This window comes from Myotis nattereri, assembly GCF_964212035.1.
Source record: "Myotis nattereri genome assembly, chromosome: X".
Lineage (NCBI taxonomy): Eukaryota > Metazoa > Chordata > Mammalia > Chiroptera > Vespertilionidae > Myotis > Myotis nattereri.
The window spans coordinates 35,525,094-35,552,371 of record NC_138078.1 but is presented as its reverse complement, the minus strand read 5'-3'; positions in this window follow the sequence as shown (position 1 = coordinate 35,552,371).

Below are 27,278 nucleotides of genomic sequence, written 5' to 3'. Positions count from 1 at the left end.
GAAAACAGCCCTCAGCCCCTCACCCAGACTGGCCAGGCACCCGAGTGGGGACCCCACCCTGAAGGGGGTGTGACCAGCTGCAAACAGCCATCATCCCCTCACCCAGGCTGGCCAGGCACCTCAGTGGGGACCCCCACCCTGATCCAGGACACCCTTCAGGGCAAACCAGCTGGCCCCCACCCATGCACCAGGCCTCTATCCTATATAGTAAAAGGGTAGTATGCCTCCCAGCACCAGGATCAGCAGAGCCGAGAAGCCTCCCGGCACCAGGATCAGCGTGACAGGGGGCAGCGCCCAAATCCCCTGATCGCCCTGCGGCTCTGTGTGTGACAGGGGGCGGGGTCACAACCTCCCTATCCTGCTCTGTTCATGACAGGGGAAGGCTCCCCAACCCCCCCCCCCCACACACACACACACAGGCCCTGCTCTGTGTGTGACGGGGTAGAGCCATAACCTCCCCATTGGACCTGCCCTGAGTGTGACAGTGGCAGGGCCCCAATCCCCTGATCGGCCCTGCTCTGTGCATGACAGGGGGAAGTGCCGCAACACCCTGATTTGCTCTGCTCTGTGCGTGACAGGGTATGGAGCCCCAACCCCCCAATGGGCCCTGCTCTGTGCATGACAGGGGGTGGCGCCGCAACCTCCCCATCGACCCTGCCTTGAGTGTGGCAGGGGGTGGTGCCCCAACCCCCCAATCGGCCCTACCCTGAGAGTGACTGAGGGTGGCTTCGCAACCTCCAGATCCGCCCTGCTCTGTGCATGACAGGGGGCAGCACCCCAACTCCCCAATCGGCCCTGCTCTGAGCCTGACCAGGGGCTGCACCTAGGGATTTGGCCTGCCCTCTGCCACCCGGGAGTAGGCCTAAGCCAGCAGGTCATTATCTCCCGAGGGGTCCCAGACGCGAGAGGGCACAGGCCGGGCTGAGGGACACCCCCTCCCCCCCGAGTGCACAAATTTTTGTGCACCGGGCCTCTAGTCTATATAATAAAACCGTGAGCAACCCTTACGGTGGAATGACCAGAAAAACTGGCCGCTATGATGTGCACTGACCTCCAAGGGGTAGATGCTCAACGCAAGAGCTTCCCCCTGGTGGTTGTGTGCTCCCACAGGAAGAGTGCCACTCAGCCAGAAACTGAGCACAGCAGCTGTGGCAGGAGCCTCTCCTGCCTCTGAGGCAGCGCTAAGGAGCAGCCAGCCAAGCAGTAAGGAGTGAGGAATCCTGAATTGTGAGAGTGGTCAGACATTCTCCAAGGGGTCCTGGATGGCAAGAGGGTGCAGGCTGGGCTGAGGGACTCTTCCCTGTTGAATTTCATGCACCAAGCCTCTAGTATTAAAATAAAAAGCTTCACCACGGCGAAAGAAAACATCAACAAAAAGAAAATAGAAACCACTGCATGAGAGAACATATTTGCCAATGATACATCTGATAAGGGTTTAATTTCTAAAATACATAAGGAACTCATACTACTTAACAAAAAGAAGATAAACAAGCTAATTAAAAATGGTCAAGGAACCTAAATAGATATAGGGTGGGGTCTCAATTCAAACCTGGGTGTCTAGCTGCTTGGCTACCCCCTCCCTTCTATGGCCACAAGGCAGCTCACTCTTCACACAGACAGAAAGGAACATGTAGGTTTATTCTTTCTCTAAACCTCTGGCTTGCCCACTGCTTCTCCTAGGTGCTAGGGATACAGAGGTGATCAAAATGGACAAAATGCAGACAACTTCGTCATGTACTTATTGTCTTCTCCTCATACAGCCTTGCTTACTTGTTTTTTTATGAGTAGGCCAAGAGACATATGAAAAAATGCTTAGTCACTAACCATCTGAGAAATGCAAATTAAAATTACAATGAGATATCACCTCACACCTGTCAGAATGATTATCATCAAATCAACAAATGACAAGTGCTGGAATGGATGTAGAGAAAAGGGAACCTTAGTACAATGCTGGTCTGAATGCAAACTGGTACAGCCACTATGGAAACCAGTATGGAGTTTACTCAAAATATTAAAAATTAAACTCCCATTTGACCCAGTGATCCCACTTCTAGGAAACCCGAAACACCAATATGAAAGAATATATGCATCCCTATGTTCACAGCAGCACAATTACAATAGCTAAGATTTAGAAGCAACCCATTAGCAATAAGTGAATAAAAAAGCTGTGGTACCCTTACCATTTGCATGAATGAACCTGGAGAATATTATGTTAAGCAAATCAGCCAGTCAAAGAAAGATAAGTATCACATGATCTCACTCATATGTGGAATCTAGTAAACAACATAAATTGATGAACAAAATAGACCCAGAGACATAGGAGCATGGAAAAGATTGGTGAATTTCAGAGGGAAGGCAGTGGTAGGGAGGTGGGTGGGGAGAGATTAACTGGGAAGTTATATGCATATATACATAGCCCATGGACACAGACAATAGAGTGGTGAAGGCCTGGGATTGGCGGATGTGGGGGTGAAGGGGGTCAATGGGTAAATAAAACAAAGGTGACATCTATAATACTTTCAAGAATAAAGATAAATTTTTAAAAAATGAAGCTGGACAAGTCAAGTGAACAGCGGGGCAGCAACAGAAAAGAGTGAAGAAAGATACCTCAGATGTAGCCCAAAGCTCGCTGTGGGTCTCAGGAGAGGGGAAGTGTCAATTTGACACCTGAACCCCTTGCATCCCAGAGGAGCAAAGAGACATAGTGAGCCTTCCTGTCTGAATGGTCAGTACACACTGTGACTGAACCCAGTGGCCTGGGCTGAGACAGAAAGCAGAGATGCAGCAGGTTGTCTGGCAGCCACCATTGCCAAGCAGAAAAATAAGCCATGGAGCCAGGTCACCGCCACTACTATCCCATAGCTAGCGGCCTGCCCAGAAGAAGCTGCAGCCCAGAGAACTGGAGAGGCAAAGCATATTTTCCTCAGCAGCAGGTACATTCTGCAGTTCATACCTGTGACAGGGGTTGAGATAAAAAGGTGAGACAACTGAGGTCTAGCAGTCACCATTACTTGGAGGAGAACCAAGCCAAAAAAGCACCAGCAATCTCTCCCAGCTCACCATGTGTCCACTCATAATGACATTTATGGCAGTGTCTGATTTCAGGGGAGAGAATTGGAATTTCAAAGTTCAGAACCCCATTGCCTTAGCACATTCTCCTACAGAGGTGGTGCCCCGAGACCAATGTGACCTGGTCACAGAGGAGACATCCACCACCCATAGTAATACAGGCCATTTTTTTTTTTTACCTCAGAAATCTGAGAAGTCAGAGCAGTGTAAGATAATCTAAATATATTGTGCTGTAGTGTCACCTACTGGAAAAGAAAAGAAAACCTTATCACCCTACTAAATAAAGAAGTGTCACTCTTAAAATTAAAACAAAACAAACAAACAAACAAATAAACAAACAAACAAAAAGGATACCTTGTTCCTAGAGTCCTAGGCAGAGAAGGAATCCATCAAATACCATGAATAACCAAGGTAATGAGGCAGCTTAGAAAGAAAATGAAATCTCTCCAGAAAATAAACTTGAAGACATGGAAATGTGTGACTTAAATGCCAGATATTCTGGATTGCGGTTCTGAAGACACTCAAGATAATAGAAAACACACATAGGCACTTTAATAAACACATAAATAGAATCAATGGATAAAAAGAGTACTTTACGAAAGACATTGAAATTTTAGAAAAGAAATAGAGATTCTGCAGACATAAAATCTCATTAAAAGAGACGAAGAAGGAACTAGTAAGTTCAAAAAGTAGAGCTTACCAGCTAAAAGAAAGAATTAGTGATATTAAAGATATAACTTTCCAAATGATGCAGGTACAAGCAGAGGAAGACTGGAGAGTAAATAAAGAAAGAACTCCATGAGAACCATTTGACTCCATTAGGGAGAACAATTTAAGTATAATGGGTATACAAGAAGAAGAAAAGGAGTAGAGAACAGGGAGCCCTATTCAATCAAATAGTTGACAACACCTTCCCAAACATGTGGAAAGAGCTATATCCTCATATACAAGAAGCAAGCAAAACACCTAATCATCTCAATCTTAAAAGACCTTCTCCAAGTCATATTAAATTAAAACTACCAAAAATATGGCAAAAATAATCCTCAAGGTAGCCAAGAAAATAAGCTGATAAACTATAAAGGCTATCTCATTAAATCAGTGGTCCTCAAACTTTTTAAACAGGGGGCCAATTCACTGTCCCTCAGACTGTTGGAGGGCCAGACTATAGTTTTTAAAAAAACTATGAACAAATTCCTATGCACACTGCACATATCTTATTTTGAAGTAAAAAAAAACCAAAACAGGAACAAATACAATATTTAAAATGAAGAAAAAGTAAAGTTAAATCAACAAACTTACCAGTATTTCAATGGGAACAATGGGCCTGCTTTTGGCTAATGAGATGGTCAATGTCCGGTTCCATATTTGTCACTGCTAGTCGTAACAAGTGATGCAAGTGTGCATCAGTTAGTCTAGATCTGGTTGGAGATTTCAGATGTTTCATTCTGGAAAAAGGCTCTCTTAACTTTAAAAAAAAGGCTCTCTTAACTTAAAAAAAAAAAGGCCCTACTAACTGCAAAATAAAAATTAAAAAAAAATAGACCTCCTAACTCCAAAAAAAAATAAATCCTAACTTGTTCTTACTCGGTCCTCAGGCAGCAGCAGGCTCTGCACAGGCAAGCTCATGACTCATCCCATCACACCGGAGACTGAGAGGAGGAGTCAAGAGACAGAGAGAAGGAGGGGAGTCGGAGAGTGCCACGTACATTCCACACATACGCACTGCGGCCCAGGAGGAGTCGGCTGCTAAGCAACAGGCAGCAGCGGCAAAAACACGGGCGGGCTGGATAAATGTTTTCCACGGGCCACATGTGGCCCATGGGCCGTAGTTTGAGGACCCCTGCATTAGATCATTGTATTTCTCAATGGAATCCTTAAAAGCAAGGAGAGAGTGGATTCAAATATTCAAACTATTGAAAGAGAGAAATCATCAGCCACAGATAATATATTCAGCAAAGCTATCCTTTAGATAGGAAGGAGAAATAAAGACTTTTTCCATGTCTTGGCCAGCGTTGTAAGGGGTTAGAGCACCATTCTGAGCACTAAAGGGTTTGATTCCCTGTCAGGGGAACATACCTGAGTTGAGGGTTCACTCCTCACCCACTGGTAAGAGCATGAGAGGGAGGCAACCAGTCTCCCTCCCTCCCTCTCCCTCTCCCTCTCCCTCTCCCTCTCCCTCTCCCTCTCCCTCTCCCTCTCCCTCTCCCTCTCCCTCTCCCTCTCCCTCTCCCTCTCCCTCTCCCTCTCTGTCCTTCCCTTCCACTCTCTCTGAAGAGCAATGGAAAAAATATTCTCTGGTGAAAAAAAAAAAAAAGACTTTTCCAGACATACAAAAGGTGAGAGAATTTTACACCAGAAAAGGTCCACTCCAGAAAATTCTCCTGGAGTTTATTCTAACTGAAGTACATAATAAATGGGTAAAAAAACAAAAACAAAACATGTAAAATTACTAACAGGCAGACAGAATCAAAATATTGCAAGCCTTAAAATGTAAGAAAAAGACAATAGCTACTTCAATTCAGAAGTGAACTCAGTACTGAAATAGGAATAATATCTGACATAAAAACATGTAAAACAAATGGATAAAGTCTGAATTTTCAAAGGACAATGAAGATAAAATGCATTCAGATAAATAAAACTACTGTATATATGAAAATTCTTTTTGAATAAACATAATATTAACCACGCTAAAATCCAAAACTAAGACACATAACATAAAAATGAGGAATCAGAAGGAAAAATTATAAAATACCACCAAACTGAAACAACAGACAGAAACACAAGGAAAAGAAAACACTAGAGAAATAAAGCTACCAGAAAACAGACAAACAAAAATGTCTACAGGAAATGTTCATGCATCAATAATCACCCTAAATGTAAGTGGACTGAATTAACCAATAAAAAAGTACAGAGTAGCAGACTAGATAAAAAAATAAAAACACAGCCATATGCTGCCTTCAAGGGACTTGTCTCAGGTACAAATGTAAATATAGACTCAAAAGGAAAGGATGGAAAATAATCCTACCAGCAAATGGCATCCAGAGAAAATTGGGGTAAACATACTTATATCCAACAAAATACATTTTAATATAAAGAGGTAACAAGAAACTAGACATTTTATAGTGATAAAGGGGTAATACAGTAAGAAAACATAAAAAGAGAAACCTAAAGATGCATTTATTCTAGACAAATGATAATGACAATGCAACATTTCAAAAATTATGAAATGCAACAAAAGTAGTAATATGAGGGAAGTTTATATTTTTACAGGCCTATCTCAAGAATCAAGAAACATTCAATATAAAAAAAACTTAATTTTAAATATTAAAGAAGTACAAAAAGAAGACCAAATGCAACAGAGTCAGCAGAATGAAAGTAATAGTAAAAATTATGGCAGAATTAAAATGAAATCAAAAACAAAATGACAATACAAATATTATTGAAACAAAGAGTTGGTTCTTGGAAAAGACTGAGAAATTTGACCAACTTCTGACTAGACTCACTAAATAAAATAGAGATAAAACTCAAATGAACCAAAACAAAAATGAAAGAGAAGCTACCACAAACATCACAGAAATACAAAGGATATTGCTAGGATACTATGAAAGACTATATGCCACCAAAATCAATAACCTAGTCCTAGGAGAAATGGATAAAATTCTAGAAATATATAACCTTCCCAGGCTGAATCACGAAGAATTGGAAAATCTAAATAAACTGATCAATAGTGTATAAATTGAAATAATCATCAAAATAACTTCCAAATAGTATAAGTCCAAGATGAGATGGCATCACTAGTGAATTATAGCAAACATTAAAAAAAATTGGTACCTATTCTCAAACTTTCAAAAAACTGGAGACAATATTTTCTAACACATTTTATGAGGACAACCTAATCCTGTTACCAAAATGTGGCAATGATAACACACAAAAAAGAAAACTGCAAAAATCCTAATCCAAATACTAGTAAATCTAATACGTCAATATATTAAAAAATACAAATCACAATTAAGTGTAGTTCATTTCAGCAGCACAACAATGGTTCAACATAGCAAATCAATAAGTACAGTATACCACATAAACGAAATAAAAGATAAAATTCAAATGATCATATAAATAGATGTAGAAAAATCATTTAATAAGACATCAGAATTGTATAGAACCAAAAATAATCCTGAATACCGAAGCAATCATAAGATAAAAAGAACAAAGCTGGAGGTATTATACTTCCTGATGTGAAGTTATTCCACAAAGTTACAATAATTAAAACAGCATAGTATTGGCAGACAACACAGATACACAAAACAATAAAATAGAATAAGAGTCCAATATCAAACACAGATGTATATGCACAAATAATTTTTGACAAAAGAGCCAAAAAATTCAATGGAGAAAGAAAAGCCTTCAATAAACGGTACTGGGAAAACTGAAGAGCTATGTGTTAAAGAATGAAATTAGATTGCTATTTGTCACAGTATACAAAATTTACTCAAAATGGAAGATCTAAATATAAAAACTGAAACGATAAATTGCATAGAAGAAAACCTAAGTGCTAAACTAATGGGCTTTGGTATTAGAGATAATTTTGTGAATTTGATCCCAAAGGCAAAAGAAAGGCAAAAGAAGTAAATGTAGCCAAAACCGGTTTGGCTCAGTGGATAGAGCGTCGGCCTGCGGACTGAAAGGTCCCAGGTTCGATTCCAGTCAAGGGCATGTACCTGGGTTGCGGGCACATCCCCAGGGGGTGTGCAGGAGGCAGCTGATCGATGTTTCTCTCTCATCGATGTTTCTCTCTATCTCTCTCCCTTCCTCTCTGTAAGAAATCAATAAAATATATTAAAAAGAAAAGAAGTAAATGTAAAATTAAATTAATGGGACTATCTACACTAATAAAAGACAAAGATGCTAATTGACCATACCTTTACTATGCCTCAAGCCACGCCCACCAGCCAATCAGAGTGACTATATGCAAATTAACCCAACCAAGATGGTGGCCGGCAGCCACAGAGCTGGAGCAAGCAGGAGGCTTGGTTGCCTGGGCAATGGAGGAAGCCAAGCTTCCCTCCTGCCCTGAGCCGGCTGTGGCCTCGGCTCATGGCAAAAAAGTTTCAATTATAGGAGATAAATAAATCCCAGATACCTGCTTCCAGTCATTCTCCACTGGGAGCTTGGGTGGCTGGGGGCCATGGCCAGCCTGCAAACAGCCATCAGCCCCTTACCCAGGATGGCCACACCCTCATGGGGTGAGGGTCCCTGCTGGGGGGCTTAGCCAGCCTGAAAACAGTCATCATCCCCTCACTCAGGCTGGCCACACTTTCATGGGTGAGGGTCCCTGCTGGGGGCTTAGCCAGCCTTAAAATGGCCTTCAGCCCCTCACCCAGACTGGCCAGGCACCCCAGCAGGACACCCCACACTGAAGGGGCTGTGGCCAGCCTGCAAACAGCCATCAGCCCCTCACTCAGGCTGGCCAGGCACCCCGGTGGGGACCCCCACCCTGAAGGGGGTGTGACCAGCTGCAAACAGCCATCAACCCCTCACCCAAGCTGGCCAGGCACTCCTATATAATAAAAGGGTAATATGCAAATTGATCCCAACAGCAGAACGACTGGGAATGACTGGTCACTATGACACACACTGACCACCAGGGGGCAGACGCTCAATGCAGGAGCTGCCCCCTGGTGGCCAGTGCGCTCCCACAGGGGGAGCTCTGCTCAGCCACAAGCCAGTCTGATGGCTGCCAGTACAGCGGTGGTGGTGGGAGCCTCTCCTGCCTCCTCAGCAGCGCTAAGGATGTCTGACTGCAGCTTAGGCTTGCTCCCCGCTGGCAAGTAGACATCCCCCTAGGGCTCCCGGGCTGCCAGAGGGATGTCTGACTGCCAGCTTAAGCCCAGTCTCCCAGGGAGCAGGCCAAAGCCAGCAGGTGGTCATCTCCCAAGGGGTCCTAGACTGCAAGAGGGCACAGGCCAGGCTGAGGGACCCCCCCCCCCCGAGTTCACAAATTTTTGTGCACCGGGCCTCTAGTAACAAATAAAAAAGCTTCTGCACAGCAAAAGAAACCACCACCAACACAAAAAGGCAACCAAGTGAGTAAGTGAAAATTTTTGTAAATTGCAGCTCTGACAAGGAGTTACTATCCAAAATATGTAAAACATCATACAATTCAACAACAAACAAACAAATACTCCAATTAAGAAATGGGCAGTGGACCTGAACAGAAACTTCTCTCAAAAAGATATACAAATGGCCAACAGATATATGAAAAAAAATGTTCACTTCACAAGCTATTGCAGAAATGCAAATGAAAACTACAATGTGATACCACCTCAGACCTGTTAGAGTGAAATTTTTTAACAAGACAACTAATAACAAGTGCTGGAGAAGTTGTGGAGAAAAAGGAGCCTTAATTTACTTCTAGTGGAAATGTGAGCTGCCATTAAGAAAAATAGTATGACAGTTCATCAAATAATTAAGAATAGAGTTACCAGAGATTCTAAGATGGCTGAGGAGTAGGTGGTAGCTATGCTCTCCTGCTCCTGGCCCCAAGCCATATTTACAGCTAAATTGTAAGGTAATCAACCTGAATATCAAATGAAGGCTAGCTAAACTGAGATATTAGAACTAAGGACTTAATAGGAGAAGCCACATAGAGACTGGGGGAAAAAGGGCAGAGATGTGAATAGGACTAGGCCCCATATCAAGGTAAGGCTGTGGCTGGAGGGATATTGGGGGCTGCAAACCTCCCTCTTCCCAGAAGCATGAGGTCTCAGCCCCATGCAGGTATCCCCAGCACAGAGCATCAGAGATGGGAAGAGGATCCCACATAGTATCTTGGGATTAAATCCTTCTAGTGGGAGACCCAGATCCCATCTTTTCAAGGATTAGCACTTTTATTCTTACAGCACCAACCTGGGTAGTGCACTGCCAGGTCTCTGACTGCTTGCGAGCCCACTCTACCATACTCCAGTCTTGCAAAAGGTTCTGCTGGCTGCAGCCAAGAGTGATTGTTGGGGGTCCTCTTTTTATGATGAAACACTTGAAAGAGACCCAAAAAGTGACAAAAGTGTGTGTGGATTTGGAAAAAGGGACAGGCTCCCTCATCTCAAGGACACAGCTGGCACTCTTCCTTCCATCTGTTAAAATACTTGACCAGCCCTATCTTGCAGAGTTCAGTCGAGCAGAGGACTAGAGTGCTCTTCAGAGCTGGGACTTTCAGACCATGTGTCCCAGGGAACTTTTATCTGGAAAACAGATGGGTGCAGGCTGGAGTGTGTGGCTACATCACAAATGGGAGGGCCACTCCTATCTCCCCAACAAGTTCAGTCTGTGCTACCCCAGAACTGCCCATCCCCATCTTACAGGCTGAGGGCACCATCCCCAACAGGAGTTTGTTTGAATCTACAGTTCCATGTCTGGGATAACCTGCACAGCCTCAATTACATGGGGACAAGAAAGAGCAGCTCAGGGCTGGGACATTGAAAGGGTGAGACCCAGAAAAAAATGCTTAGCCATTTGCTGCAGTCTGTGCAAGCATCACAGTCAATGGGAGAATTTTAAAATCTGTCCTACTGAGCCTGGGGTAGCTGAGATTTCTCTTGTAAATGGTACAGCAGGCTGAATCAAACATGAAACTAAAGCTAACCCTTCCAGTGAGAACTAGAGTTTGAGACTCTGACAGAGACTGAGTGCTTTGGCTCTTGAGTATGGGCCACTTTCTGCTCATTTAATGCCTGATTATGTGATCCCCAAGTATGGATCCCACTAACCCTGTTTTCCTGACCCAACACCCTACTGAGTTTCCAAATTATGGAAGAGGCTGTGGTCCACATCTAGCCCAGGTCCATTCTATATTCTTTATACAGAAGTCTCTGGAAGACCAGGCAACCTCAGGTGAAGGTGAAGTTACTCACAGGTGCAATCAGACCTCAGCGAGACTCATTCCTTTTAGAGATCTTCTCCCAGGTCTAAGATGGAGGAATTTGACTCTCAAATCCAGATTGGCCCTTCCCATGCACACCCAGGACCAGTAGACACAGCCACAAACAGTAAACAGTGTAGTAGCACTAGACAGGTAACCCAAGGACAGGTAAAAACAATGTCTGACATTGATTTGTACCTAAATTATGCCCAAGTGGACCCTGAACCAACACAACCAATGCTATGCTTCAGAAAACACCAGAGCTAGAACCAATTAGCCACACAAGCAGCACACAAAAAGGGGGATTCCATCAGGCACCAGGACCTATTGGAAACAACTTTACCTCAGGGGACAAACCCTGGACAGTGTCTCATACATGATGATCAAGGTTTACTCCTACAGTCAAGTCAAGGTTTACCCTTATATCCTGAAGGGTTAACTAAACCCATGAAAGGGCCTTCAGCATTCAAAACACAAGTACAAAAGGAGGGTGCACATAAACAACAAGAAACATTCCTGGAGCACTGAGCTCAGATAATCTGGAAGAATGTACCACTGAGCTTAACAAGGCACCTAATTCATAAAGCCATCAAAACAAGTTTGAGAGTCATAGCAAATCTACCTACTACAAAGAGGCAAAATTGGAAGACAAAGGAATATTCCACCAATGAAAAAACAAGAGAAATCCCAAGAAAAAATAATTAAATTAAATTAAAACAATCAAGATATCAGATGCAGAGTTTAAAACTGCTAAAACAATGCTCAAAGACCTTAGAGCAGCAGTTCTCAACCTGTGGGCCACGACCCCTTTGGGGGTCGAATGACCCTTTCACAGGGGTTGCCTAAGACCATCGGAGTTAGACGCTGCTCCTCTATCTGTCTCCAGACTGGTCCGCCCACATGCAGATACGCCCACATACTAGTATGCGGAGTGATGACATCATCACGCCAACCCATCACATACACCCCATGCAAATACAGGTGTATGTGACAGGGTTGGCGCCATAATGTACTTATGCGGACCAGTCACACATGTGTAGAGGGCAGCTACTGTGTAGAAAGCAGCTGCTGTGTTGAAAGCAGCTACTCTGTTAAAAGCAGCTACTGTGTAGAAAGCAACAGTATTGGAGGTAAAACGACACTTCATGAATTATAATTACTGGGTAAATGTAAAATCATGTACTGTAAAATAATCAACTACTGCAAAAGAGAACTTAATCTGGATGCTGATTGGTCTTTTTATATTCAGCTGTGGTTGATGTGAATACTGCCCCCTTGTGATAGTAACAGGTATGTAAAAACAACAACACAGAAAATGGTAAATCATAGGAAACTTTAATGAACTGTATTGACTGAACTATGCCATGTATCATCTTTTGTATTATTAAAGCTATTGTTACATATTATTTTCATTAGCAAACCATACCATAACAATGGATCGTGTAGAGAAGAACGTTAAGAAAAGAAAATATAGTGAGGATTTTTTACAGTATGGCTTTACCTCAATAATTACAGCAGGAATTGAGAAACCGCAATGTGTTATTTCTTGTGAAGTTCTATCAGCCGAATCTATGAAGCCAAACAAACTAAAACGCCATTTTGATAGCAAGCATCTGAGCTTTGTCGGAAGAATACCAACTATTTTAGAAGCAAAGCTGATGGACTCAAGAAAGCCAGGCTTGACGCTGGTGGCAAGTACCACAAACAAAATGTAGCAGCCATTGAAGCTTCATATTTGGTGGCACTCAGAATCACCAGAGCTATGAAATCTCACACCATTGCTGAGGATTTACTGTTGCCAGTGGCCAAAGACATTGTCCGAGTTATGATCAGAGACAAATTTGTTAGAAAATTGAGTGCAATTTCCTTCTCTAATGACACTGTCTGCAGAAGAATAGATGACATGTCTGCTGATATTCTTGATCAGGTAATCCAGGAAATTAAATCTGCTCCACTTCCAATATTTATTATCCAGCTTGATGAATCTACAGATGTTGCAAACTGTTCACAGTTACCGGTTTACGTGAGGTATATTAATGATGGCGACTTTAAAGATGAGTTTCTTTTTTGAAAACCTCTTGAAATGACAACTACTGCATGTGATGTATTTGACACAGTTGGTTAATTTCTGAAAGAGCATAAGATCTCGTGGGAAAAGGTTTGTGCTGTTTGCACAGATGGTGCTCCAGCTATACTAGGATGTCGATGTGGATTTCAACGTTTGGTACTGAATGAGTCACCAAAAGTTATCGGAACTCACTGTATGATTCATCGGCAAATATTAGCAATGAAGATGCTGCCACAAGAGTTACAAGAAGTAATGAAAAGCGTTATAAGTTGTGTCAATTTTGTAAAGGCGAGCACTTTAAACAGTCAACTGTTTTTGCAACTGTGCAACGAGTTGGATGCGCAGAACAATGCTCTGCTATTTCACACTGAAGTGAGATGGTTGTCGAGAGGAAAAAATTTAAAACATGTTTTTGAGCTTTGTGATGAACTCAGAATGTTTTTAATCAGAAAGCAAGACCGCAGTTCGAAGCACTTTTTGGCGATAAATGTGAACTGCAGAAAATAGCTTACTTGGTTGACACCTTTGCCATCTTGAATGAGTTAAATTTATCACTGCAAGGACCAAATGCAACATGCCTCGATTTGTCTGAAAAGATCCGATCATTCCAAATGAAACTTCAGCTTTGGAAAAAAAAATTGGATGAAAATAAAAATTACATGTTGCGTACCTTATCTATCTGCTTTCTTTGAGGAACATGACATTGAACCAGACAAAAGGATTACGATGATAATTTCTGTGCAAGAACAATAGCACATGCTTGCAGATGAAATCTCATCGTACTTTCCAAATCTACCTGACACCCCATTTGCACTTGCCAGAAGCCCATTCACAGTCAAAGTTGAAGATGTTCCTGAGACAGCACAAGAGGAGTTCATTGAACTTATTAACAACGATGCAGCGAGAACTGATTTCTCTACAATGCCAGTTACAAAATTCTGGATCAAGTGTTTGCAGTCATATTCTGTTCTGTCTGAGACTGTGTTGCACCTTCTTCTTCCATTTTCAACAACATATCTTTGTGAAACAGGGCTCTCCAGCTTGTTGGTTATCAAGTCTTAATACAGAAGTAGACTTGTTGTGGAAGATGATCTTCGTTGTGCTCTTGCAAAGACTGCCCCAAGGATTTCGGATCTGGTGAGAAAGAAGCAATCTCAACCTTCGCACTGATGTTTGCTTTTTATGCGTACTGTTGCAAAATGTAGCAATGTAGTTTACTGTTGTTATATTAAGACTGTTACCCATGCTATACCATGCTTCAAGACAAAATTTCATTTATTTGTAATTAGAAATAAATATTTCACAATATAGAAGTACATATTGTTTTTGTGATTAATCACTATGCTTTAATTATGTTCAATTTGTAACAATGAAAATAGATCTTGCATATCAGATATTTACATTATGATTCATAACAGTAGCAAAATTACAGTTATGAAGTAGCAACGAAAATAATTTTATGGTTGGGAGTCACCACAACATGGGGAATTGTATTAAAGGGTTGCGGCATTAGGAAGGTTGAGAACCACTGCCTTAGAGGAAGGAGAGATGGTCTCAGAAAAAACTTAAACAAAGAAACACTATGCATTACAAAGGACATTGAAACCATATAAAAAGAACCAGCCAGAAGTTAAGAATAGAATATCTGACATAAAGAATACACTTTAAGGAATCAACAGCAGGGTAGATGAAGCATAGGATTGAATCAGAGATTTAAAAACAAAATAATAGTAACCCCTCAAGCAGAGCACCAAAGAGAAAAGTTTATTTTAAATGAAATTAGGAAAGTCTAAGGTACCTCTGGGGGAACATCAAGTATAATAATAACATTCTCATCATAGGGGTACCATAAATAGAAGAGATTAAGCAAGGGATTGAGAATTTATTTAAAGAAATAATGGTTGAAAACTTCCTTAACCTGGTGAAAGTAATAGTCACACAAGTTCAGGAAGCACAGAGAGTCCTAAACAAGATGAATCTAAAATTACCCACACCGAGACACATAATTAAAATGTCAAACATTAAAGAAAATCTTAAAGGCAGCACGAGAAAGACAGTTGCCTACAAGGGAGTTCCCATAAGGCTGTCAGATGATTTCTCAACAAAAACACTTTAGGCTGGAAAGGATTGGAATGAAATATTCAAAGTAATAAGAATCAAGAACCTGTAACCAAGACTAATCTATCCATCAAGGTTTTCATTTAATATTAAAGGTGAAATAAAGACTTTTCCTAGATAAAACAAATGAACAAACAAATAAAAAACTAAAGGAGTTTATTACCATCCAACCAGTACTGCAAGTTGCAAGAGATATTAAAGGGGCTGATTATATATATATATATATATATATATATATATATAGAGAGAGAGAGAGAGAGAGAGAGAGAGAGAGAGAGAGAAACATAGGTATAATTAATAAAATAAAAAAATAATTACCTATCTAACATTACTTTAAATCTAAACAGATTAAATGTGCCAATCAAAACAGATAAGGTAGCTGAATGGATAAGAAATCATGATCCACATATAAGCTGTCTACAGGAGGCACACCTCAGAACAAAATATATGCATAGAGTAAAAGTGAAGGGGTGGACAGAAATATTCCATGCAAATGGAAATTTTAAAAAGCAAAGGTAGCAATACTTACATCTGACAAATTATGCTTCAAAACAAAAGCAATAAAAGAGAAAAAAGGGTGACTAAATAATACTAAAAAATGATCATTCCAACAAGAGGATATAATCTTTGTAAACATATATGCACCAAACATAGGAGTACCTAAATATGGGGTTTTTCCAGCCACAACCAGCACAGCTAGAGAGCAAACAAGTCCTGAGTAGGGGCGGCTGGGGATTGAGAAAAAGAGACAAACAGAGACAGTGGGTAAAGCTGGGACCAGGTCGGACACTGTTCTCAAATGCAGAGACAGTGACCCAGAGCTAGTGCAGCGCGTTTATTTATTTATTTATTTTTTCTATTCCTTTCTCTTTTTAACTTTTTATTGATTAAGGTATTGCAAATTGTCTTTATCCCCCCATTGCCCCCTCATCCCCCCAGTCTTGTCCTCACCCTCACCCCCTGTTGTCTGCATCCATAGCTTATGCTTATATGCATGCATACAAGTTCTTTGGTTGATCTCTCCCCCTTACCCCCACCCTCCCTTACCTTCCCTCTGAGGTTTGAACATCTGATCAATGCTTCTCTGTCTCTAAATCTGTTTTTGTTCATCGGTTTATGTAATGATAGCAGTTTTACTAGATTTTAAGAATAAGGAAATTATGTGAAATCATGCTTAAAGATTAAGCTACAATTCTTCATTCTTGTGGCTTCTTGTAATTGTCAGGCCTGGAGCACGGATAATTGTGTCCGCCCCTGACACCTGGCTGAACTTAGATAATGACACCTACCCCCTGGTGCCTGAGCTACAGTTCAGGACTGACAACATTTCTGCCTTTTGCAAGGTATGTTTCCAGGACATGGCTTTGCCGACGCCACTGGACTCAGCTGATGACCTTTGCTCAGGTGCTCTCCCAGGTACTCTCTACAGCTAAATATATAAATAATGTCTTGGTGGACATTAAAGGAGGATTCTATAGCAATTCAATCATATTAAGGGGTTTTAACACTCCACTGTCATCAAAGGATTGCTCTTCAAACCGGAACATCGAAAAGGCAACAGTGACCTTAATTGATACACTGAATCTAATAGATTTAATTTATATTTACAGGATATTTCATCCTAAAGCAACAGAATATACATTATTCTCAAGTGTACATGACACAAAATTAATCTTAACAAGTTCAAGAAGATTGAAATCATGTCAAGCATATTCTCTGATCACAATGGTATAAAACCAGAAATCAATTACAACAAAAACACTGAAAATCATTCAAACACATGGAAGCTAAATAGCATGTTATTAAAAAATGAATGAATTAACATTGAGATCAAAGAAAAAATAAAAAAATTATATGGAAAAAAAACAAAAATAAACACATTAAAACCAAAATGTATGGGACACTGCAAAAGCAGTCCTGAGAAGGAACTTCATAGCATTACAGGCATACCCAAAAAAGCAAGAAAAGTCTCAAATAAATAGTTTAATCTTACACCTAAAAGAACTGGAATAAAAAAAAAGCCCAAAGTAAGAAGGAAGGAAGTAATAAAGATCAGAACATAAATAGATGGCATAGAAACTATAACAAACAAACAAAAACAATACAAAGGATGGATGAAACCAAGAACTGATTCTCTGAAAAGGTAAATAAGGTTGATAAATCTTTAACCAGATCCACAAAGAAACACAGAAAAAAAGAGAGAGGGCACAAATAAATAATATCAGACAAGAAAGAGAAGAGGTAACAACTGACATCACAGAAATACAAGAGATTATATTTTAAAAAAAATACTATGAACAACTATATACCAACAAATTGGAATACCTGGGCAAAATGGATAAATTCCTGAAAACATCCAGTTTTCCAAAACTGAATCAGGGAGAATGAGAAAACCTCAATAGACCAATTACAACTAATAAAATTGAAGCTGTAATAAGAAGTCCCCCAGCAAACAATAGTCCTGAATGATATACTTCATGGTTGTATTTTCCCAAACATTCAAAGAAGAACCAACACCTATTTCTCTCAAATTATTCCAAAAATTCAAGAGAAGGAAAGACTTCCAACCTCTTTTGTATGAGGCCAGCATTATCCCAATTCAGAAAACAGATAAAGAAACTACAAAAAAGGAAATTACAAAAACAGATTAAACAGTTATATATATATATTCCTGATGAACATAGATGATAAAATATTAGCAAACTGGATCCAGCAATAGATAAAAAGATCATGCATCATGACATGATCAAGGGGGATTTGTTCTGGGGATGCAACTTTGGTACAATATTTGCAAATCAATAAATGTGATATATCGCATTAAAAATGAAGTATAAAAATCACATGATCATATCAATAGATTCAGAAAGGACATTTGATAAAATCCAGCACCCACTTATGATAAAAACTCTCCGTAAAGTGGGAATAGATGAGTCATACCTCAATATAATAAACATCATATATGATAAACCTACAGCTCACATCATACTCAATGGGAAAATATTAAAATTGTTTCCTTTAAGATCAGGAAAAAGACAGGAATATCCACTTTCACCATCCTTATTCAACATAGTACTAGAATTCATAGCAAAAGCAATCACTCATTTGTGGAATATAATGAACAACATAAACTGATGAACAAAAACAGATCCAGAGACAGAGAAGCATTGATCAGACCGTCAAACCTCAGAGGGAAGGTAGGGGAGGGTGGAGGTAAATGGGAGAGATCAACCTAAGGACTTGTATGCATGCATATAAGCATAACCAATGGACACAGACACCAGGGGGGTGAGGGCATGAGCGGGGGTTGGGTGGCAATGGGGTGATAAGGACACATATGTAATAGCTTAATCAATAAAAAAAATTGTAAACTTCAAAAAAAAGCAATCAGACAATAAACAGAAATAAAAGGCATTGAAATTGGAAAGGAGGAAGTAAAACTCTCATTATTTCAGTTGACATAATACTGTACATAGAGCATCCTAAAACTACCTGATCTAATAAATATATTTGAGAGTAGGATACAAAATTAATATTCAGAAATCATTGGCATTTTTAAATACACCAATAATGAACTATCAGAAAGATAAGTTGAGAAAACAATCCCATTTACTATTGTCACAAAAAGTTAACTAGGAATAAATTTAACCAAGTAGGTAAAGAACTATCCACAAAAATATTGTAGGACTTTGAAAGAGAAATTGAGGTAGATACAAATAAGTGGAAGCATACAGCATGTTAATGGATTGGAAGAATAAATATTAAAATGTCCATACTATACAAAGCAACTTATAGATTCAACAAAATTCCTATTAAAATAGCAACCACACATTTCACAGATCTAGAACCAATATTAAAAAGATTTATATGAAGCCCGGCCAGTGTGGCTCAGTGGTTGAGTGTCAACCTATGAACCAGCGTTAGATTCCCAGCCAAGGCACATGCTCAAGTTGTGGGCTTGATCCTCAGTGTGGAGCATGCAGGAGGCAGCCAATCAATTATTTTCTCTCATCATTGATGTTTCAATCTCTCTCTCCCTCTCCTTTTCTCTTTGAAATCAATAAAAATATTTCTAAAAAATATTTATATGAAAAAAAAAACCCAAACAGCTTCAGCAATCATGAGAAAGAAGAAAAAAGTTGGAAGTGTCACAGTACCCAACATCAACAGCCTGGTACCATTGCCTATAGTTCAATGGAACAGAATAGAGGACCTAGAAATAAACCCCCAGATTTGTGTTCACTGGGCATTTGACAAAGAAAGAAAGAGCATACAGTGAAGTAAGATAGTCTCTTTAATTACTGGTCTTGGGTCAATTGGATAGGTATAAAAAATGTAACTAGACCACCAAATTAAACCATATAAAAGAATGAACTCAAAATGCATAAAAGACTTAAAAGTAAGTCACAAAGTCATAGAAATCCTAGAAAAAAATATAGCCAGTAAAATCTTAGATGTCTCTCCAAGCAAGGGAAGGGAAACAAAGGAAAAAAATAAACAAATGGGACTATGATACACTAAAAAGCTTTTGCTTATCAAAACAAACCATCAATAAAATGAAAAGATAACCCACTGTATGAAAGAATATAGTTGACATCTAATAAGGGATTAATTTCCAAAATATATAAAGAACTTTTATATAATACAATACCAGAAAGATAAACAATCCAATTGAAAAATTGGCAATGGACCTGAATAGACAATTCTCCAAAGAGCACATAAAATGGCCAAGAGACATATTAAAAAAATGCTCAACCTCACTAATTATCAGAGATGCAAATTAAAACTGTAATGAGATATCACCTCACACCTGCCAGAATGGCTATCATCAAACAACAAGTGCTAGGGAGGATGTGGAGAAAGAGAACCCTCGTGCACTGTTAGTGAAAATGCAGAATATTGTAACCACTGTGGAAAACCTTATGGAGTTTCCTCAAAAATTAGAAATTGAACTGCCTTTTGATCCAGTGATCCCAATTCTCAGAATATATCCTAAGAATGCTGAAACACTAGTTCAAAAGAATATATGCACCCCAATGTTCATTGCAGCTTTAGTTACAACTAGAGGCTAGGTGCACAAAAATTTGTGCACTCAGGGAGGGGGTCCCTCAACCCGGCCTGTGCCCTCTCGCAGTCTCCAAGGGGGGACCCCTTGGAGGATGACCACCTGCTGGCTTAGGCCCGCTCCCCAGGGGATTGGGCCTAAGCTGGCAATCAGACATCCCTCTGGCAGCCCGGGAGCCCTCAGGGGATGTCCACTTGCCAGCGGGGAGCAGGCCTAAGCTGCAGTCGGACATCCTTAGAGCTGATGAGGAGGCGCTGGAAGCTCCCACCACCACCGCTGTACTGGCAGCCATCAGCCTGGCTTGGGGCTGAGCAGAGCTCCCCCTGTGGGAGCACACTGACCACCAGGGGACAGCTCCTGCATTGAGCATTTCCCCCCTGGTGGTCAGTGTGTGTCATAGTGACCAGTCATTCCCAATCATTCTGCTGTTAGGGTCAATTTGCACATTACCCTTTTATTATATAGGATAGAGGCCTGGTGCACGGGTGGGGGCTGGCTGGTTTGCCCTGAAGGGTGTCCCAGATCAGGGTGGGGGTCCCGCTGGTGTGCCTGGCTAGCCTGGGTTAGGGGATGATGGCTTTTTGCAGGCTGGTCACACCCCCTTCAGGTTAGGGGTCCCCACTGGGGTGCCTGGCCAGCCTGGGTGAGGGGCTGATGGCTTTTTGCAGGCTGGTCACACCCCCTTCAGGGTGGGGGACCCCACTGGGGTGCCTGGCCCGCCTGGGTGAGGGGCTGATGGCTGTTGGCAGGCTGGTCAAGCCCCCCCCCCCCAGTGAGGACCCTCACCCCATGGAGGTTTGGCCAGTTTGGGTGAGGGGCTGATGGCTGTTTTCAGGCTGGTCACATCCCCTTTAGGGTGGGGGGTTCCCACTGGGGTGCCTGGCCAGTCTGGGTGAGGGGCTGAGGGCCGTTTTCAGGCTGGCCAAGCCCCCCAGAGACGGAAGCTCCCAGCCTCTCCTTTTAATTCTTTTTTTTATTCTGGAATTTATTTATCTTCTATAATTGAAACTTTGTTGCCTTCAGTGGATCTCAGAGTCAGCTGGGAAGCTTTGTTTCCTCCATCACTGGAGCAGCCAACCCTCTTGCTAACTCCAGCTCTGTGGCTGCTGGCCACCATCTTGGTTTGATTAATTTGCATATAGTCACACTGATTGGCTGGTGGGTGTGGCTTAAGGTGTAGTGAAGGTACAGTCAATTTGCATGTTTATCTTTTATTAGATTAGATAGCCAAGATTTGGAAACACCACATGTACCCATCAGTAGATTAGTAGATAAAAAAGATGTGGTATATTTACATAATGGGTTACAACTATGCAGCCTACAAAAAAAGGAAATCTTACCTTTTGTGAAAGCATGAATGGACCGAGAGATTATTATGCTAAGTGAAATAAACCAGTCATAAAAAAACAAATACCATGTTATCTCACTTTTATAGGGAATCTAATGAACAAAATAAAATGATGAACAAAATAGAAACATAGGTATGGATACATGAACAGACTGACAGTTATCAAATGGTGAGAGGAAGGGGGTCTGTATGAAAGAAAGAGAAGGAATATATAAAAAAATATATATATATGTATCCTATACTATATAATAAGAGAGGGACATGCTAATTAGCCCAGATATGCTAATTAGTCATGACCAGATACGCTAATTAGTCATTACCAGTTTGCAAATTGACCATCACTCCAACACAATAATAAGAGGGATATGCTAATTAGCCCTGATATGCTAATTAGTCATGACCAGTATGCAAATTGACCATCATTTGAACACACAAGATGGCCACCCCCATGTGGTCACAAGATGGCAGCCACAAATGGCCGGCAGGGAGGGCAGTTGGGGGGCACCAGGCCTGCAGGGCAGGGCAGTTAGGGGTGACAGGGCCAAGAGGGGAGGGCCATTGGTGGTGACTGGGCTGGCAGGGGAGGATAGTTAGGGGTGACCGGGCTGGCGGGAGAGAGCTGTTGAGGGCGACTGGGCCTGCAGAGTAGGGCAGTTGTGGGTTACCAGGCTTGCAGGGGAGGGCCGTTGTGGGCAACTGGGCTGGCAGCAGAGGGAATTTGGGGGAAATTGGGACAGCAATGGAGGGCAGTTGGAGGAATCAGACCAGCAGGGGAACAGTTAGGCGTCAATCTGGCGGGCAGGGGACTGGTTAGGGGGTGATCAGGCTGGCAGGCAGAAGCAGTTAGGGGCAATCAGGCAGGCAGGCAGGCAGGAGAGAGGTTGGAAGCCAGCAGTCCTGAATTGTGAGAGGGATCCCTATGGGATCAGGCCTAAACTAGTAGTCAGACATCCCCTGAGTGGTCCAAGATTGGAGAGGGTGCAGGCCGCGCTGAGGGACACCTACCATGCATGAATTTTGTGCACTGGGCCTCTAATATATCTACACTAATAAAGGAGAAATATGTAAATTGGTCATCAGTCCACTACACCCACCAGCCAATCAGGATGAGTATGCAAATTAACCCAAAAAAGATGGTGGTTAATTTGCATATGCAGACGGAGCAAAGTGTGAAGATGACTGAAGATGGTGGCTGCCATGGAGCTGGAGCAAGCAGGAGGTTTGGGTTGCTCCTTGCAATGCAGGAAGCCAAGCTTCCCACCAGCCCTGGCCACCGATCAAGGAGGAACTGGAAAAAACGGAAGGGCTGGGAGCTTGGGTTGCAAGGGAGCATGGCCAGCCTGAAGATGGCCCTCAGCCCCTTACCCAGGCTGGCCAGGCATCCCAGTGGGGACTGCCCCCTTAAGGGGGTGTGGCAAGCCTGAAAACGGCCCTCAGCCCCTCACCTGGGCTGGCCACACCCCCATGGGGTGAGGTTCCTCAATGGGAGGCTTGGCCAGCTGAAAACAGCCATCATCCTCTCACCCATGCTGGCAATGCCCTGATGGGGTGAGGGTCCCCACTGGGAGGCATGGCCAGCCTGCAAACAGCCATCAGTCCCTCACCCAGGCTGGCCAGGCACCCCAGCGGGAACCCCCACACTGAAGGGGGTGTGGACAGCTTGAAAACAGCCCTCAGCCCTTCACCCAGACTGGCCACGCCCCCCAGCAGGGACCCTCCCGGCGTGGCCAGCTTTCAAACCACCACAGGCCCCTTACCCAGGCCGTCCCATGCCCCAAGGTAACCCCTCCCGTGCAACAGGCCTCTATTTATACTAATAAAAGGGTAATATGCTAATTAGACTGGGAGGCCTTGCAGGAGACCTTCTGGATGTTCTTCTAGACAAAGCCATGGTGGCGGGGCTGAGGTAGAGGCTGTTAGAGGCCAAGAAGGGAGGGAAGTTGTCGGTGATCAGGCCAGGATGGGATGGCACTTGTGGGTGATCAGGCTGGTGGGGTCAGTTGGGGTGAGCTGACCAGCAGGGGGCCAGTTGGAGGTGAGCAGGCCATCAGTGGGGGTCAGTTGGGGGTGATCAGGACTGTGGGGGACAGTTTGGAGTGAGCAGGCCAGTAGGGGGGCAGTTGGGGGCAAGCAGGTCAGTGGGGAGAGAAGGTGAGGACGACCAGGCCAGCAGGGGGGGAAGCTTGGGGCAAGCAGGCTGGCAGAGAATGCAGCACACTGGCACAGGGGGCAGTTGGGGGTGATCAGGTTGGCGGGGGGTGATTTGGGGGCAAGCAGGCTGGCGGCAGGGGTAGTTGGGGATGAGCAGGCCTGCAGGCAGAGTGGTTATGGGCAGTCAGGCAGGCAGGCAGGCAGGGAGCGGTTAGGAGCCAGCAGTCCCGGATTGTGAGAGGGATGTCCAACTGCCAGTTTAGGCCCAATCCCTGTAAACCAGTAGTAGAACATCCTTTAAGGGGTCCCAGTTTGGAGAGGGTGCAGACTGGGCTGAGGGATACCTCCCCTCATGCATGAATTTTGTGAACCAGGCCACCAGTCTACACTAATAAACGAGAAATATGCAAATTGTGTCACTTTCCTATGCCCACCAGCCAATCAGAGCTACTATGCAAATTAACCCAACAAAGATGGCGGTTAATTTACATATGCAGGCATGGAGTGAAGACTGAAGACTGAAGACTGAAGACTGAAAAGGCATGGGTTCTCCACTGCTGCCGGACCAAAGGCCAGAGTCCCTGGTGCCGGAAGCAAACTGGTGCCAGCAGCCAGGGGAAGGAAAGTCTATTGTGTGAATCTTCTTGCAACGGGCTTCCAGTCCTATCTAATAAAAGAGAAACATGGTAATTAGCCATAGAACTTCTACCCTTCCCATTGGCTAATCAGGGTGATATGCAAATTAACTGCCAGCCAAGATGGCGGCCGGCAGCCAGGCAGCTTGAAGCGAACAGGAGGCTTGCTTGCATCAGTGAAGGAGGACTCCAACGTTCCCCGCCTGCCCCTGCCAGCCTCTGAACTTGCAGTTTGAAACATTGTTATAAATATAGAAGCTAAACAAAACCTCAGAAACCTGCTTTCAGCCAGCCGGGATCTCAGAGCTGGAGTTGAAACAGTGTTTCGATTATAGAGCCCAAACAAACCAGATACCTGCTTTCAGCAGCGGAGGCCTAAGAGCTGGAATCAAGCCTCAAGCAAAAGCTGGCCAGAATAAAAAAAGAAAAAGAAAAAAGGAGCGGTTGGGAGCTTCAGTCACCTGCCAGCCTGAAAACAGCCCTCAGCCTCTCACCCAGACTGACCAGGCACCCCAGTGGGGACCCCCACCCTGAAGGGTGTGTGACCAGCTGCAAACAGCAATCATCCCCTCTCCAAGGCTGGCCAGGAACCCCAGTGGGGACCCCCACCCTGATCCAGGACACCCTTCAGGGCAAACCAGCCAGCCCCTACCCGTGCACTAGGCCTCTATCCTATATAGTAAAAGGGTAATATGCCTCCCGGCACCGGGATCAGGGTGACAGGGGGAAGCGCCCAAACCCCCTGATCAGCCCTGCTCTGTGCCTGATAGGGGGGAGCTCCCCACCCCCCTGATCGGCCCTGCTCTGTGTGTGACAGGGGGTGGTGCCCCAACTCCCTTATTGGCCCTACTCTGTGAGTGACAGGGGGGAGCTCCTCAATCTCCTGATGGGCCCTGCTCTGTGAGTGACAGGGGGCAGTGCCCCAACTCCCTGATTGGACCTGCTCTGTGCATGACAGGGGGTGGTGCTGCAACCTCCCCATCAATCCTGCCTTGAGTGTGACAGGGGGAGGTGCCCCAACCCCCCAATCAGCCCTACCCTGAGCGTGACTGAGGGTGGCATCGTAACCTCCCGATCCGCCCTGCTCTGTGCATGACAGGGGGTGGTGCCCCAACTCCCCAATCGGCCCTGCTCTGAGCCCGACCAGGGGCTGCACCTAGGGATTGAGCCTGCCCTCTGCCACCCAGGAGCAGGCCTAAGCCAACTGGTCGTTATCTCCTGAGGCATCCCAGACTGCGAGAGGGCACAGGCCGGGCTGAGGGACCTTCCCACCCCCTCCCCCAAATTTTTGTGCACCAGGCCTCTAGTATATATATAAAGAAGTAATATGCAAATGAATGAAAACAAAAACTCATGGACACAGACATATATTTCTAAATAAGACATAAAAATTACCAATATTCACATAGATTTTTTCAACATTATTATTCATTAGAGAAATATAATACAAAATCAAACAGCATTGAGATACCAATTGTACTGGCTAGGATGGATATTTTATATATATATATGATTCAAAAATGTGTTGGCAAGGATGAGGAGAAATTAGTACCCTAGTAGTTCCTTGGTGGTGCTGTAAAATGTTGCAGCACATGTGAAAAACAGGATGGTATTTTCTCAAAACTTAATCTTATAATTATCTTATTACCCAGAATTTCCATTTTTACATATAAACCCCAAAACATTAAAAACAAATCCTCAGAGACATTTGTATACCCTTATTCACGGAATAATATTCACAGTAGCCAAAAGTCAGTAACAACTACCTGCCCATCAACACATGAATGAATAAACATATGGTATCCTATCTAATAAAAGAGAAACATGGTAATTAGCCATACGTCTGCTACCCTTCCCATTGGCTAAACAGGGTGATATGCAAATTAACTGCCAGCCAAGATGGCGGCCGGCAGCCAGGCAGCTTGAAGTTACCATGAGGCTTGCTTGCTTCAGTGATGGAGGACTCCAACGTTCCCTGCCTGCCGCTGCTGGCCTCTGAGCTTGCAGTTTGAAACTGTTACAAATATAGAACCCAAACAAACCAGATACCTGCTTTCAGCAGCAGAGGCCTCAGAGCTGGAGCCAGAGCTAAAGCTGGCCCAGAATAAAAAAGAAAAAGAAAAAAGGAGTGGTTGGGAGCTTCAGTCACCCACCAGCCTGAAAACAGCCCTTAGCCCCTCACCCAGACTGGACAGGCACCCCAGTGGGGACCCCCACCCTGATCCAGGACACCCTTCAGGGCAAACCAGCCAGCCCCAACCCATGCACCAGGCCTCTATCCTACATAGTAAAAGGGTAATATGCCTCCCAGCACCGGGATCAGCGTGACAGGGGACAGCACCCAAACCCCCTGATTGTCCTGTGGCTCTGTGTGTGAGAGGGGGCGGAGCCACAACCTCCCTATCTGCCCTGCTCTGTGCCTGATAGGGGGGAGCTCCCCAACCCCCTGATTTTCCTGTGGCTCTGTGTGGACAGGGTGTGGCGCCCCAACCCCCCCCCCCCACGGACCCTGTTCTGTGTGTGACGGGGTAGAGCCATAACCTCCCCATCAGCCCTTCCCTGAGTGTGACAGTGGCGGTGCCTCAACCCCCTGATCGGCCCTGCTCTGTGGGTGATAGAAGGCAGCGCCCCAACCGCCTGCCATGGGCCCTGCTCTGTTTGTGATGGGGTAGAGCCATAACCTCCCCATTGGCCCTGCCCTGAGTATGATAGGGTGCGGCACCCCGACCCCCTGATCTGCCCTGCTCTGTGTGTGACGGGGTGGTGCCCCAACTCCCCTATTGGCCCTGCTCTGTGAGTGACAGCGGGTGGCGCCGCAACCTCCCCATTGACCCTGCCTTGAGTGTGACAGGGGGCGGTGCCCCAACCCCCCAATCGGCCCTACCCTGAGTGCGACTAATGGTGGCATAGCA